We start from the raw sequence: 15,730 nt of genomic DNA, 5'->3' as shown, positions 1-15,730 counted from the left end.
CAGCTACAGCACGTGTCTGCTGTCCCCTGTGTCAGCTGGGGCACACAGAGCTCAGATCTGGGCTCCTGCCCTGTGCATGAGGAAGACCCATGCTGTGACCCTGCCAGAGAGCTGCCTGCTTCACAGAGAGCGATTCAGCAAAGCTTTTTACACCAGGAAATGGGAACTTTTCCCTTAGGACAGAGCCTTTCAGGAGTGAGAGGCAGGTGCAGTACATTCCACCCACCTGGACAGGGAGACCTTTGGCTGTGTTAACACCCTTCTGCTTGTGCAACTCCCACTTGCAGTGATGCTGTGTTGACATCTACCTGTTTATTTTCCTTTGCTGCAAATCCCACCTGGCTGAGCACTCCACCCTTTCTTCTGCTGCCTCTCCAGGTTACCTCTGGTCCCAGCTGTGAATCACCTGTCTCCATCTCTGCAGAATCTCACCGACACAGGCCAAGAAAGGAAGCAACCCCTTTGCGGCAAGAAGGCAACAAAGCCAACTCATCTGTTTTTCAGAGATATATGTGGAAATTCTCCATGCTTCCCACCCTCAAACCACAGGGGTGGTTGTTACTACACCCAGCATTAAGTGTTTCTTTTGACACCTTCTACATCAAGGGTCTGTATTCTTAACTTTCAAGCAGCTGTATCTTGTTTTCAGTGAACAACTTGAGTGGAGTTACTCACCCTTCATGCAGAGGAAAGCATTGGAAGGTTTTGTGTTGCAGTTCCAGAGAAAGAGCTGGGCAGCAGGAGAGACCTTGCAGCAGAATAGAGCAGGGAGATCCCAAGGAAATTGCCTGGAGAGCAATTGCCTGTAGCAGGGAGAGCCATGCAGGGAAAGACAGATGTTCCAACAGCTGCCAAACAGAAGCCCTAGAGAGAAAAAAGAGAGAGGCCCATTCATGAGTCCCCAAGGTGAAAGCAGATGGGCCATGGAGCAGAAATTATGATAATCAAGACAAATAATATTGAAATCCCCAGGTACCCATAGCAGAAGTTGTGTGGTGGGACTGAGCATCACAGGGATGTAGGGAGAGCCAGGAAAGAGAGCTCTGCAGCAGAGCCAGAGGGGCTTCCCTGCACAAAGAGCATCAAGCTCTCCATGTCGCAATTCACCAAGTTCTTAAAGGAGCAAATGCCTCTAAACTGCAAGATTTCCAGCACTGTCTGCTGTGGCAGCCTGAAAAAGGTGCCCTGGGCAGAGCACACCATGGGGTCAGGCCAGGGCTGTCCCTTGGTGTGGCTGGGAGCAGCAGGGAGCTGCTGGGCAGAGCTCCCAGGCTCCAAATGGACAGAGGGCTGAAAAATACCACAGGCAGTTCAAGGTCTGCTGAGGCATCTGACAGAGTCAACAGTCCTCAGTCTCTACCAAGAGCAGCCACTTGTGTGCCCCGAAAAGTTGCATAAGTTCCTGACACTTTCTATGAAATAAGAAGGAAAAAAATACTAAGACACTAAAGGTTCCTGCAGAGGTCGTTTTAGCTCAAAACCCAATGGCATTGAGAAACTGGAGGCCAAAGTGTCAGTTCATAATGCCAGTTCTGCAAAACCTCAGGAACTGCTGTGAACCACATGGGGTCTGCGGTTATTGGCAAGCAACACCCTTAATAAAGTGTAATTTACAGCAAAGCGAAGAGTCCCCAGAGCTCTGGTACCTTTCCAGTTTCATAGAGGACTGGCTTGGCCTCATTACCATTCTAAAGGCGAAACAAAGGGCAACCGCAAGCAAACAGAAAAGAAAAAGTGGTAAATCTCCAGCACCTCATGAGCCTTTGCCTCCTCCTCAGGAGTAACATGTGGCATCCTGCTGGAGCTCTGCTGTGCCACCAGGGACATTCCTCACCAGCCAGCCCTTGGAACAACCTGCAAAAAGGGGGTTGAAAGCAAGAGCAGAGCGAGCAGGCAGGCTGCTGGGAGCAGGATGGAGCCAGCCCTGCTGCTAACAGCAGCACAGGCAGCTTCAGCAAGTCCCTGTCCTGTGCCTCCTCAGCAGATGGGCTCAGAATCTGATTAACCATCCCTTATCACCAGCTGTGATTTTTGTGGATGGTAATTTCTGCTGGCTGCAGGAGAAATTTAGAAGGTGCTCAAATACTGACAGAAGAGGCTACTGGGGCAGTCTTCATCAGTTTATTGCTTTTCAAGCACAGTTAATAAAGGTTTTAGGGGTCATTATTTGAAAACTTAAATACCTGAAATCACTACAAATCATAGTAGCCTTCAAGTGTACCAATTTTCATTTGCAAGAATTTATTTTAAGCCACAAATCGTGCACTGCTTTTATGAAATCATGTAGATGTCCCTGCACACGACGTTAGTTGGAATCAGTGAGCAGACATCATCAAAGAACATTTTTACTCTCTGACATTCATCGCTCTCATGCTGCATAAATAACATTCAAGAATGTACTTGTTTCATCTCTGCTCAAAGACAAAAATCTGCATCTCCCAAAACAGCTAACCAGCCCCAAACTGGTGACTCTCACCCTACATGACTCTACTTGGTATGGGGATTTTCCATGTAGAAAGAAACAGTCATAATTTGTTTCTAAACCACAGTGTTTGCTCACATTAATAATAAGCATATAAACTATTAACAACCACTTATGGCAAAGTCTGTTGATAATAAAATCAATTTTTATTATTATCAGCTGCAATAAAGCATGATGCATGCGTAAGCATTTTGAGAGTTTATAATCAATTCTCATTAACTGCAGTAGAAATAGAGGATGTGATAACTTAATTGAAAGATTTCTACGTCTTTGGTGGTAGTGAAATTAATTGGTATTAGGTAAAATCCTGTCAAAATCTGAAAGTCACATCAACCTTATCTGCAAGAGAAAAGTGTTTACAGATCAGGTCAGCTGAAGTGGACTCAAACACTGCAAATGTTCATTCAAGGTCTTCTGGAAATGTCCTGCAATAAACTTTATACAAATAAAGAATGTATTTGCTTTAAGAAACGGCTATAGAAGAGAGTACAGAAAGTACGTGCAAACCACCAGCAGATTTCTATTAACTCACCATCAGGGTCTCCTGTTCTGCAAAGTCCACCCCAGTCCCAGATCCACTGACTCCAAAAAAAACCAGGGAAACCCTTGTCTCAGAGGCCTGGCTTCATCTGAACACAGTTTCAGAATATAAATGAATTAGGATCATCTGTAGGTCAGTTACATCTCAGAACAACACATCTTCTCCTTAAAAAGCTTAATCCATTCCATACCATGGAATTTCTCACTTCTCCATGTGCCCCAGCACCAGAACCCCAAAGGAAGGAGCCTCCTCCCCTTGCAGGAGATGGTTCCTGAGACAGAACTGACCTGAGCCTACAGAGAACTTCAGGCCAAGGCAGAGGCTGACCCAGCAGCAGATGGCCCATGGGCCACCACAGTGGCTGAGCTTCCTGCACTGCCTTGAGGGTGCCACCAGTCCTTCTGCCCTCTCACAGCAAGAAATACTGGCCAAATTCACACCTCCAGATCCCAAAGACCTTTCTGGGCTCAGCACATCCCCTAACATGACCACTGAATATGTATCTGCTTCCCAGCATTGCTCCAAAGTGAGGTCTGGATTTCCCAGCACCTCACATGAGAAGCCTGGAAGAGGACACTTAGTTCATCATCTAAACACTGCCAGCCCAAGACACGAGGTGCTTTACAACCAATTTTCCTCTGTAGGTTTCCAAATGTAAACCAAACAAATCTCAAACAACCCTCTGAGGTAGGCAAGTATAATTTAATGTTCATTTTACAGGCAGGAGAAAAGGGCTGATAGGGCAGTGACGTGATTGACCCAAGACCCCATAAAGAGCCAGAGACAACTGACCCCTGACCCCTCCTCACAAAACCCCAAACCATATTCTTCCTCTTTGGGTCCAACATCTTCGCCAGGTATTTACAGCAGCTGCTGCACCTCAGGGTGCTGGTTCCTAAGGAGCAAAGGCAGCGCAGGGAGCCGAGTGTCCCTCCCCTGAGGCTGAGTGAAGAGAAGGGACATGAAGCTGAGGAGTTATCTTTATTGGAGAAGCACGTTTAGACACAGCGAGGCAGCAGGGACTGCAGCACGGGGACACCTGGGAAGGCACCACTGAGTCCCCACAGCCTCTCGCCCTCCACCTGAGCAAGGACAGGCCCCGTGTGCTGCAGAAGGGGATGAAGGCAGCTCTGGCAGTCCCGGGGACTCGGCAGCTCCCCCGATGCTCGACATCGACGCTTCCTTTACTCGCTCTGCAGAGATAGAGGGCAGACCGTTTATTGCTGCAGTCCCAGAAGGCAAAGGGATCTGAAAGGACCATGAGGAAAGCTTAAAGCTGTGATGTTCTCATGCTCTGCAGGGGCTCTGGGCATTCCTGCCTCCCTGTGATGGGGACCACTCTGCCAGCATCCTCCCCGCTCTGCAGGAACAGCTTGGCTGAAAAAACAGAGCCAGGGGAAAGGAGTGGGCAGATTCCACTATTTCAAGTCCCCACAGGCTCAGCCCCACCATCATAAGGCAGCAGTGAGAGAAAAAAATCTGCAGAACAATCTGTCCTGGCCCTGCAGCTTGTCTGGACAAGGTAGGACACAACCTCCAAAGGACAGGGTGGCCAAGCAGGGCTAAGCCCCTCTCTGTCCATACCTTTGGTCACAGCTGATCCCTGGTGTTTGCTGGCAGTCTGAGCTCCATTACTCCTGGAAAGGAAGAACAAAAAAAACATAAGCCCATCCCCAGGCTTGACCACATCTGTGTGACACTGGTATCAGTGTGACAGCCCCGCAGGCCAGCTCAGTGCCACGTAAGGCAACTGCAGCAGAGCCTGGCACAAGGGCAGGCAGGCTGGGCCACTGCCACCTGAGGAAAACAAGAGTAATTTCAGCCTTAAGCTAGGTGCTTTCCACACCTATTTTCTAATCTGGGAAAGGTCATGCTTTTCTTCTTTCACTGCCTTTAAAAGTAGCACGGCAAAACAGAGAGCATTGTAAGGAAAGTGGGATTTGTGGGAGTGATCTGTTTGTTGAGAAAGAGGTTTAAAGAAGAAAAGGAAAACCCTGGATAACCCCTTTTTTCCCCTGATCTATTGACCAGCAGGCTGGTGACTACTGCCCAGGTGATTAGTGTGAAAAACCTTTGGACAAGTAAAAGAACTGCAAGATAAAAAGGTCCTGCAAGAACTGCAGGATTAAAAGTCAAATGTGCAGGAAAGACCCACAATCAATTCATCCACATGGCACAGGCCTGCAGGACCTACCAGCCAGTTAACTTACCAAAAAAAAGAGATCTTATCCCACGATGCCAACCTGTATTTGTCATCAGTAAAGCAGAACAGGATCAAAGGAATTCAGTTATGGCAGAGATCTCCCAGGGAAGGTGGCCAGACCCAGTGCTGGCCAGTGGGGACAGGCTCTCTCTGCAGCAAGGTTTTCCACCCCAGCCATGCCCAGATACACCCTTTAGTGTCAGCTCTCTCTCAAACCACACTGCTCCCAACCCTTCCCACAGGCATCCTTCCCTGATGGCCATCAGGTCACCAGAGCTACCAGAAACACCTGGAAATCCACCTGGAAATCCAGGCAGGGGTGGCTGCAGGCACTGGGCTACAAAGGGATGAGGCAGCTTTAACACACATTTTCACAGGCAACCCAGCACTTGCCATAGGTAATTTAAAAATACATCTCAAGGAAATGCTATAATTTTGGGGTAACAATTTCTTATCTTCTTCCAAAGCATTTTACATTCTGCATATTGCAACTCTCTAAACCCATTTCTGATGCCAAAAGCACTGCTGGAGCTGCTTTCCTTCAGGTTTTAGTAGCATATATTGAGTGCCTGAATCTTCAGCAGAAAGAAAAATTCATTATACTGTAAGTGAGCACGAATTTTAGTGCTGAAAATAACATTGCTCTGTACATTGTTTATAAGCTCCCATAAATTTCCAGCCCAATTCTTCAGGTGACTTAATAAACATAAAGCATAAATCATTGTGCAGGGGGGCTTTAGCTTTTCTTGCCTCAAGAAAAAAAGCTTATCACTTTGACTTCCAATTGCATCCATCTCTCCTTGGAATACTTAACACAGCTGCAAGCTCTCTGACTTCCAGTAAATGGCATCTCCCTCTTATTGCAAGGGCTTGAGAGCTGTAATAGCTCAGTGAAACGGCAAGGAATTCCAGACCAAGCACAGGTTTTTTTGGGAATCCTGTGTATTTTTCAGTTGCCACGGTGTATCCAGTCTCATTCTGTCTTGGAGACAGTCACTAACAGGCTCTTACAGTGCCTCATCTCCCTTTACCCACAGGCCAACAGCAGCTCCATCTCCCTAAAGACTGAGACACAGAGACCTCCAGTACTGTCACAGGCAAAAATATTTCTCTCTGCACTGCAATTTCTTTAAGCAAAGTTTAGAGCACTCTGCTGCTTTAGAGATGAGGAGGAAAGGAGCCAGGTTTTCTGTGTTTGGGGGATCTGCTGGTGTCCTGGCACTGAGCAGAGGAAGGCATGGAATGACACTGTGGCACGATGGCTCTCTCATAACCCACATCCCACTGTGCCTACAAACACACAGATACCACATCCATACTCAGAAGCCAATGCTCCCACTCAAAACTTCCCAGAAATCCCTTTAGTAGGTTCAACATTTGGATTCTCTACAGGTTTAGAGTGGGAACTAATCTATTTCCCTGGGGAGGAAGATTTCTCAAGAGTTTCTCAACAGTTCATGCCAACGAGCACAGTCCTCCCCAGGTGCTACAGGACATCCCGTGCACAGAGTCACAAACTGGGAGACACTGGCTGGCTGTCCAGCTTCCACTGCTAGGAAGACAAAGCACAGCTAAGAAATGTTTAACTCATCTGCTCTGTGGGATTGCACAAGATGTCAAGGCTCAAGACCTTTCCCGAAAGTGTGCCACCTAGTGAATAATCTTAATTTCCCAACCATCTCCCTGGATATTATTTAGGGAACAAGCCCTTAATGGTTTATACAGTTCTGGTCTTTCTAGCTCCATCAAAGTCCCAGGAGAAAAGTCAGCTGTTTTCCCAGACATCACACTCCTACCACACAGCCTAGGCAAAACATGGAGACTATGCCCAGGTTATGCAATAAATCTGAGTCTCAACCTGCATTTAAACATCTGGACTGTGACCATCCATTCCTGGGGCTCTAATGATCCTGTCACAGGTGCAGAAGCCAGGCTGGCTCCCCAGCAAGCACTTGGAGTAAAGTGGGATGCTACACACACCAAGAGGCACTTTCTTTTCTTCACCTCTTGGCATCACTCCACTCCAGGAACAAAATAAAGTAGAAATAGGAGCTTCAATACCTCTCTTCCCTCCCAGCCAAAGTGGCTGAAGAGCAGCTGGAGAGCATGCCTTTAATTAGCCCACTGTTACCTGAAGGAACAAGCTAACTCTGTTAACCTGCCAGCGAGGTCCCAGTGCGGACACCCAGCTCCTGCTGAAGGGCACAGTGGGCAGCTGGTGAGTGCCAGCCACTCCTCATTCCTCACTGCCTATTGTGGCTGCCTGGATCAGGTCACCACAGGCTGAGACGGAGCCAGCAGGGAATTTCCACCAGGAGAAAGGCAGAGATTGATGTTTGGCAGCCCAGCTGTGGTTTGCCGCTTACCACTGCAGGGGCAGGCTCTCGGCACTCGCCTCGATAGTTTACCGTGATGAAGTCTGAAGCTCTCCTGCAAAGGGAGGACAAGACATTGCTTATTATTCACTTGCAATGCCACAGCTCTCAGCCGCCGGCATGACAGTCCTCTGTGGGCTCCTTAATGCTTTGATGCTACTTCCAATGTGATGGCATTTACTACTCCCCAAACAATTTCATGATTGGGCAGAAAGGGAATAGGGGACCCTGGCAACTTGTGTATCTTAATTAGCTGTCATCAGATTAATCTCAGGCATTTTGATCTATGTTTGCTTAACAGCAAAGCACCAAGGACACACTTGATAGTGAGTCATGATGTATCAAAACAAACACTGTTCTGCAAAAGACACTCGGGAATGGTGGATGGCCCTGTATTACTGAAATCTCTCCGCCTACTCACATGGCAGCTGAACACAAGTCACATTCATTTTTGTATGTTTTCCCATCAGTGCCACAGACTGGTTGTGAGGATTCGCTGCAGAAAATCCTTCCACCCTTTACCCCATGCAGAATTCGATCACAGTCCAGCTGAAGAGAGAAAGAAATCACATTTGGTGACGGTTCACTTGCTAGACCCTCCTTTAAGTGAAGGTGCTTATAAACCAAGCCTTGCATGGGGCACCTCTGTCCTGTATCACATCCAGCCAGGCCAGACTTGGAAAGACATCATGTCTTTTGTTGGACCAGCCAAGTTTTGGGGACGGAGCCCTCACTCCCCGCTCACCTATCCACCCCAACACTCCTGTCTGGTGCAAGGCTTATTTCTCTCGACGTGCATCCATCTTCTACCTGTACCTAGCCTTGCTTATCAGTATGCTGACAGCACTTATCTCCAAGGATGGAGACGAAGCGCATTGGGCACGGACGAGGAGGAGCGGCCGGAGCTGCGGGCGGTGCGGCACGCAGCGCTCCCGCCGCCCACCGAGCGGGAGCGGCTGCGGCTGACGAGGGATGGATGCCCCCGAGCACGGCAACGCTCAGGCACAGCTTTCCCTGCAAACCACACGCGGCACAGCCAGCACACACCGACCTTTAGGGATCCCCAAAAAGCCTCTCGCACCCGCGGAGCGGGTGTTCGCTCAGTCATAGCAGGTTTCCAACAGCAGAGGTCAGGGATAGCACAGCCTGTTCCCTGGTATCGCAGCCCCTTCCTCAGCCCCAGGAACCGAAAAAAAAAGACCGAGACGAAGAAGCGGCTAATGGGCTCCCGAATCCTTTCTCCAGGCGTTGCAGAGGCTGTAAATGGTGCGATGGGTCTGAGACAACATCCCACTTCCCCTGCACCTGGAGAGGCAGCATTTAGCCCAAAAATGATGGTTTATCAGCAGCAGGGAGCACCCCAGGGAAGGATTTCATGCCAGGCAGCACAATGGGAGGTTTTGGTGATGTTGGGGTGCTCTGATAGCACCTGCTGGTTAAACGTCACTTGCTAATTTCCATAATGTGCTGCTTCCTCCCTCATCTGGGTAATTATCAGTGACGTGAGAGCAGAAAATGCTGACCTTTGCAGTCCTCTGCTGGATGCCTTCCTACGCACCAGACATTGCTGCCTGCACCACAGCCCAGGGCAGGAGGCCACCCCACCAGCAGCCCCACACATCACAGGTGCCAGCAGCCAGCGCCACCACTCCTTTGGCTCTGGTTCTTGTCTGTGACAAAACCCACAGGTGGCCCTGGAAAGAGGAGAGGAGCAGATCTGCTCCCTGAATCACCTCTGGTCTGTCAGGCTCATCGGCATCCACTCCCCCTCCGGTGCTATCAGGAAATACCACAAAGCCCTGAAGCAGACTGGCCTTATTACACCTAATGCTTCCTCTGGAATGCATCAGAATTGCTGTACTTGAACTATATATTGGGGTTTTAGCTCAAATATCCCTTTTCTCGAAGTGGTTAGTGCCAGAGCTTTCAGAGAAAGTTAAGGCAGTTGGTAGTAAGATCCCTCCAAATCCATAGAAACACATTTCCTATCTCTTCCAGAATGCTATTTAAATTGCTGTATGAAAAGTCTGGAGGGATTAAAACATCAGGTATTTTTTTAACCATCCTACCTCTAGACAACACCCTGTGATAGCGAGATCCACACTTTAGTCACCCTTTTTACGGTAACTTATTTTCTCTTATTAGTTCACATTTTCCACTTTTAGCTTTGTTGGAACTATTCCATTTTCTTCTCATGAGAAGGGAGAGCAGACACCCCCACCTTCCTCCTACAGTATTCCATACACAGTTGTCATCTACCACTCAGTGTTTCCCCCTTTAGCACTCCTTCCTTCTGCCAAACTTGTCCTCATCCCCTGGTCACCTCCACCACTCTTCTCTGACCATGGCCTTCATCTCAGCATGGGGAGGTAGAACTCTTTACCCTAGTTTGGCTACATGTGGGGCAGGATTCCAACCTGAGCTCAAGACCCACACCCCCACAGCTGGGGGGCTTCCACAAGGAGCCAAGCCCTTCCCTCTATTTCCATGCCAGGTGATACAAGGGCTTTCAGCAGGCTACAGATATGATTTTGCTCATTCAAGCCCCTCCGAGGACATGGGGCAAAGTGAAAAGCCTCAGGGTTAAAGCAAGAACAGGAAAAGCTGATAGGAAAGGAGCAGAGGTGGCTCAGCACCAGCAGAGGAGCAGCCCATGGGAGAGGTCCCCATTTCTGCCCACACAGCTGCCAGCCCAGGGGCAGGAGCCCTGTTTGTGCCCACATAGCTGCCAGCCCAGGGGCAGGAGCCCCATTTGTGCCCACACAGCTGCCAGCCCAGGGCAGGAGGTGGATTTACCATGGGGTCCTCGTGGGTGTCTCCGCTCTGTGACTTGCGGCTGGGTGGCCGGTTGCAGTTCCTGCCACGCTGGACTTGTGGGCTGGCAGAGAGAGCAGAGATACAGCTCAGCACCGTCTCCTTCCAAACAGGGGGTGCAAACCCACCCTCCCTGCAGACCCCCACGGCTCCTGGGGGGCTGTTTGCACTATGACATCCACCCACCCACAGGAGAGGAGAGGGAGAGAGGCTCCCCAGCACCACCACCCTGGGGCTCTGCAGCCCCGTGCTCCTGGCAGCCCTTGCTGGAAGGGGGACATGAAGGAATTGCACCAGGCAAAGCAAGAAATCTCAGTATGCCCCAGAAAAAGCAGCAGCCGAGTCCTGCTCAGGGCCAACAGCTACAAAACAAACAGCTCCTGCCTGACCAGTGCCCAGAAAGCACATGGTGCACCAGGCACTGCCTTTGAGCCAGGGCCAGGCACACACGTGTGCACTGCCAGGAGACAGATTTTGCTGGACAGAGTGTCCTGAGAGGGATTCTGAGCACAGCAATCACTAGTGCTTCGTACACAGAACATCGAGGCCAAAATGGGGCAAGGGTTGCATGAGAGACATGCCCCAGTGTGTGTCTCTTCCCCAACACCAGCTCAGCCTGTGGGAAGTGCTGTAGTGAGCACCAAACAGCACAACATGCACTGCCCCATCCCAGACTGTGCTGCCAAACTATCCTTGCTCCAATTAATTTCCTAACACCCCCAAAAAACACACATACATGGATGGTGGTGTGTGTGGGGACAGGCCACCACCCCGGGTGCTGCTGAACTCACCCTCTGCCCGAGGAGAAGGGACGCCTCTCGTTTACACCCTGCCGTGAACCACCACAGTTCTTCTGCAAAAGGGGCAGAACACACTCAACAACCACAGAAACAACTTCTATGTAACTAGGGAAGCAGCAAAGCTAAAGCAGCTCCTGCCCTGCCCCCTGATCCTCCCAGACCCAAAGAATCACCTTCTTAAAGTAGCAGGTTTGATGCACTGCATACCCACCAAATGTTATCATCCAAGGGTTTACAGGATTGTGGGGAGTCTGAACCTGCCCTTTATCTCCCATATGGCATCACATCACTGGGAAAGTGAGAGGGGCAGTTCTGTCAGCTGCAAGCATGTCCAGTTTGTATGCTCACACCCAGGTCCATCCCACAAATGAGAGAAGCTTTGCAATGCAAAAGTTTCTCCCCCATGATTAGCTGGCTACAGAATCCTAAACACCTTGATCACCCTTGGCTGACCACAGGCAGTCCCTGGCCATCCTGATCCCACAGAGTCTCACCAGACCTTTCTGAGTTCTGCACAGGCTCCGAGCTCCATCTCACCTGCTTTGTCCTCTCTGAAGAGGGCAATTTATTGCGCTGGAGGGTTCCACCCCCTCTTTGAGCTTCCTTTTTGCTGGAAGAAGGGAAGAAGAGAAAAAATGGAGTGCTATAGTAGTGTGAGTGCCACCAGCACCCAGGGCTGCCCTGTAAGCCAGTGTCATACCACTAGGTCCCACCTCCCCTTCCACAGTCCCTGTTCTTGGTGGTCCTGTTCCTAATTCCCACCCCTAAGACTTCTCCTTTTCTCCTCCAAATTCCCACTGTAGGCTACATCCCGGTTCCAGGTGGCTGCTTTTATATCAGGTCTGCTTCTACATATGGGAGTAGAGAGAGAGAGCATTTGGAAGGCAAAGCACACCCGTGAGAAACTCCTCAGGAGCTTCCCATGCCCGACAGTCCCCTGGGAAAGGGGCTGCTCTCTGCCACCTTTGCTTCTCCTCCTCTACTCCACAATGCTTCTGACCTGCCCTTGGGCCCTTAGTGCTGAAAGGGAAGGGGGAAGAGGAGCCCAGCTGCCAGAGCATCTCCTAGAGAGCCACTGGGAGTCAGGACTCTCCCAGGCATGGCCCAGGTGCAGCTTCACAGGCAGAAGCTGCACTTCTGCAGCGGGAGGTTTCCCTCTTGGCTGTTGCTGCTCAGGGGAAGGGGTACTCACAACTTCTCAGCACACATGAGACACTTGTTGATGTGCTGCCTGCCAGAGGCATCCCGGACCGGGGCGTTCTCCCTCGTGCAGGACAGGCGGCCGCCTTCAAACTGGGAGCGGAACTCGCTGCAGTCATCCTGCAGAGGGAGGGCAGGGTTAGGGCACTCTGTCCTCCTTGCCTTACTGATCAGATCCTTAGAAACCTGGGGTTTTCCTGCCAGGAAAGCATGGAACCATCACAAATGCATCACAGGAGAGTCTGGGTGGGGGTGAGAGAAGAGGGTGTGCAGTACCAGCCACTTAGCATATAAACAGAGGAGTGAGTCAGAAAAATTCCGGGTCCTTCTGCCTGCACAGCACGTGTTGGGAGTTTTCTAGTATGGTCCCACTAATTATTATTCTCCTGGCTGGGCTATCCAAAGCACGCCAGTGATGTGACCGATACAGCAATGAAGTCACTCCCTTTTCTCCCAACATCCTTAATACACAGCTACAGCCTTTTCCCAGATTGTATCTCAGGATAATTTTCTTTACAAAGCGCGTAGGATCCTCCAAACCAGCCACACTTTGGGACATGTCAATCAAGAAGCAGCAGTTAAAACATAAAAGCACAATGCAAACACACTTAATAGCCCACGAGCAGAGGAAGGTTGTTTGGAGAGTGGATGATTAATTTGTCCCTTGTTCAAAACTGCTGTACAGAAACTGTGTTAACCTGCCCCTGATATGTAACAGAGATGGAAACATTCAGCCCCCCTAATTTCAACTAGTTCACACAGTGCAATAGGCAGTTTCAAATGAAAAGTACAAAGGGTAAGGAAGCGACTTCCACTTACCCTTTTCTTTTTAAAAACAGCTTTTAACACTCGCAATTTTCTGCCCATTTTGTGCACAGTTTTGCTATCTCGTGTGAAGGTCCTTGGCAGGTCACTGGCCTCACCCTTTGCTTTGCTCAGAAGTTTACATCTCATCCTCTCTGCCAGGGGAAGGTTAGCCCAGTGCTGCTCTGCATCCCATCCAGGGCACCCCAGCCTCCAGCTCCTCAGCTTTCCCACGAGGGTAATGCTGGCAAACCACCCTGAGTACAGAGCCCCACATTTCCCTAGAGCCAGCCAGCCACAGGCAGCAGAGATGATCTGGCCCTGGATGAGCCTCTCCTGCTGTGCCAGCAGCCATAAGGCATTGTCCCATCAGAAATCAGTGTTGCACCCACTACAGAGGGCATCCCCATGAGCCTCCCTGCTTCTCCTCACCACCAGCTCACACCCCTGAACAGTTCTGGCAATGCTTTCCCCTTCCCAACAAGCTCTCCTTGTTCCCTGGGACCAGCCCAGCTCAGCAGCCCAATCCTCTGCAGACAGATGTGCCTTCCCCTAAGAGCCTCTCTCAAACATTTTCTCTTTGAGCCAGCATTTCTGGAGCCCTGTTCAGGCCTGACCTCTGCTGCAAAAATCTCACCGAGTACATCTGTGCCGTGCATTTGCCTTTTTCATGGCCTGTAACATCCCTGACCCACTAATAAATGCAGGGCTTTCTTATCCTTTGTCACTTCTACCCAATGAGTAGGAATTCTTGTTGAGCACTGGCTGTGTGATCTTGCACTGCCATTACATTTTATCTTGTTTCTATTACTGCAGGCCTCAGCACTATCCAATTAGTCTTGAGTGATCTGCTGATCCTCCTCTACTGATACTGCCTCCCAGCTTTGCCATCAGCAAATTTCACTTACGCTTCTATTTTTTGGTGCCAAAGTCATTAGAAAAAGCACTAAAACGGGATTATCCCCACGACTGAAGCTTAAGGGGGCCGCACCACTCCCTACCATATCAGGAATCAAGAGGAAAGTGGTGGAAAGCATCTATTTTCCCTTTCCTGGGCTGTTTTTGCCAGCAAAGCATCAGCGCACAGCAACATGGAGGCTGCAGCATGCCAGGGAGAAGGTGGCAAATCACAGCTCAATGAGAACAAAGTTTCCAACAAAAAAAAAAGCTAAAACTGAGCCACAGGCCTGGAGATAGTGCAGGGCTGACATCTCCCAGAACACAGTGATCTCTTAAACTGTGCAGAGTTCAGATTTAGGGCTTTTCACACATTTTCCTTTTCCACCTAATTAGCAGCCTCAGCAGAACTGACCTCTCCACCTGCAAGCTGAAATTTGGGACAGCACAGCACACCTGGCTTCCTGCTCTGTCAGGATTTGCCTGTCCCTAGATCCACAGGTCACTGGGGCAGACCATAATATTCAGGCACAAGTTGTTCACTTGAGGGATTCAAGAGCATGAATAAGAAATAAGGAGCACAAGGAAAGTGGATCTCAAAATTAAGTCAGAGGAGAAAGAGAACGGAGTAGAATAACATTCCCTTTTCTCTGTCTTGGGTGAAAATCCAATAAAGTTCCATATTGACCTGCCTAATACTTTAATCTCACCTTATCTTTTCCTTGTCTGTTTTTAGATAACTTCCGCTCATTCTCCCTTTTGCTGGAAGAGAAGAGAGATGAGAAAGTGAGTACCAGGGTGCTCCAGGGAGGAGAGCTTTCCCACACTCCTCTCCTTTACTCACAACTTCTCTGCACACATGATGCACTTATTGCTGTGCTGCTTCCCAGAGGCATCCCGGACAGGGTCGTTCTCCCTGGTGCAGGAAAGTTTCCCTCTCTTGAACAGATCCCGAAACTCCTGACATTCATCCTGTGCAAACGCCAAAAGCATGGGTTGACACGGATATGCTGACAGAGAGGCACATCTCCCACAAATCCACAAAGGATTATCCACCCAATGAATTACATTTCGAGTGTTATTTTGCTTCCTTGAGGCGTAACTCGATGGAAAAATCATAACATGCGGCATAAAACAAATAAATCCGTTTGTTTCGATCAGCAGATCTGTCTTTCGCATCCAGGGTAGCCTTGATGCTATTTCTAACAGATAATGCATGCAAGAGCCTGCCTGAAGGACCTAAGCTCTGTTCTAAGTATAAAATCCACAATTTCAGTGAATTTGAAATGAGAAAGTCAGTTTTCCCATCCCTCCGGAGAGAACGCACTACTGAAACTAAAGAATTTTAAAATCCATGCAGAGTAAAAAAATGAAGCTGCAGGCATAAGAAAATATAATCCTTGAACACCTCTTATTGCCAGGTACAGGAGAAGAGTAAGAGGTGGGTGTTTTTACCCTCCACTTAACATGATGGTATGTGTTAATTGAACCAAAGCACTCTATTTCACAAAAGGCTTTTGTAGCAAAGCCTGCATAAGCATTTCAGCCTGGCCTTTACTTTTCTCTGAACAGCTTTCCTATGACTTTCAGGGCAAGTCTGGAGCATAAGAAACA

At 49.3% G+C, this 15,730-nt stretch overlaps 2 long non-coding RNA genes across 2 annotated transcripts; both read right to left on the bottom strand.

Annotated features, from left to right (window-relative positions):
• Window positions 1-3,987: 3,987 nt before the first annotated feature.
• On the bottom strand, window positions 3,988-8,058 carry LOC144247145 (uncharacterized). Its single transcript, XR_013340840.1, has 4 exons — window positions 8,023-8,058; window positions 7,593-7,656; window positions 4,608-4,660; window positions 3,988-4,216 (listed from the first exon to the last, which is right to left on the bottom strand). It is a non-coding gene; the product is annotated as an uncharacterized LOC144247145 (long non-coding RNA).
• A 2,392-nt stretch (window positions 8,059-10,450) lies between these two features.
• LOC144247124 (uncharacterized) lies at window positions 10,451-11,782 on the bottom strand. The gene is made up of 3 exons (XR_013340820.1): window positions 11,753-11,782; window positions 11,207-11,268; window positions 10,451-10,479 (listed from the first exon to the last, which is right to left on the bottom strand). It is a non-coding gene; the product is annotated as an uncharacterized LOC144247124 (long non-coding RNA).
• Window positions 11,783-15,730: the final 3,948 nt, after the last annotated feature.

The sequence above is a fragment of the Lonchura striata genome, chromosome 15 (genome assembly GCF_046129695.1).
Source record: "Lonchura striata isolate bLonStr1 chromosome 15, bLonStr1.mat, whole genome shotgun sequence".
Taxonomy (NCBI): Eukaryota; Metazoa; Chordata; class Aves; order Passeriformes; family Estrildidae; genus Lonchura; species Lonchura striata.
This window is presented reverse-complemented; position numbering and strand designations above follow the sequence as displayed.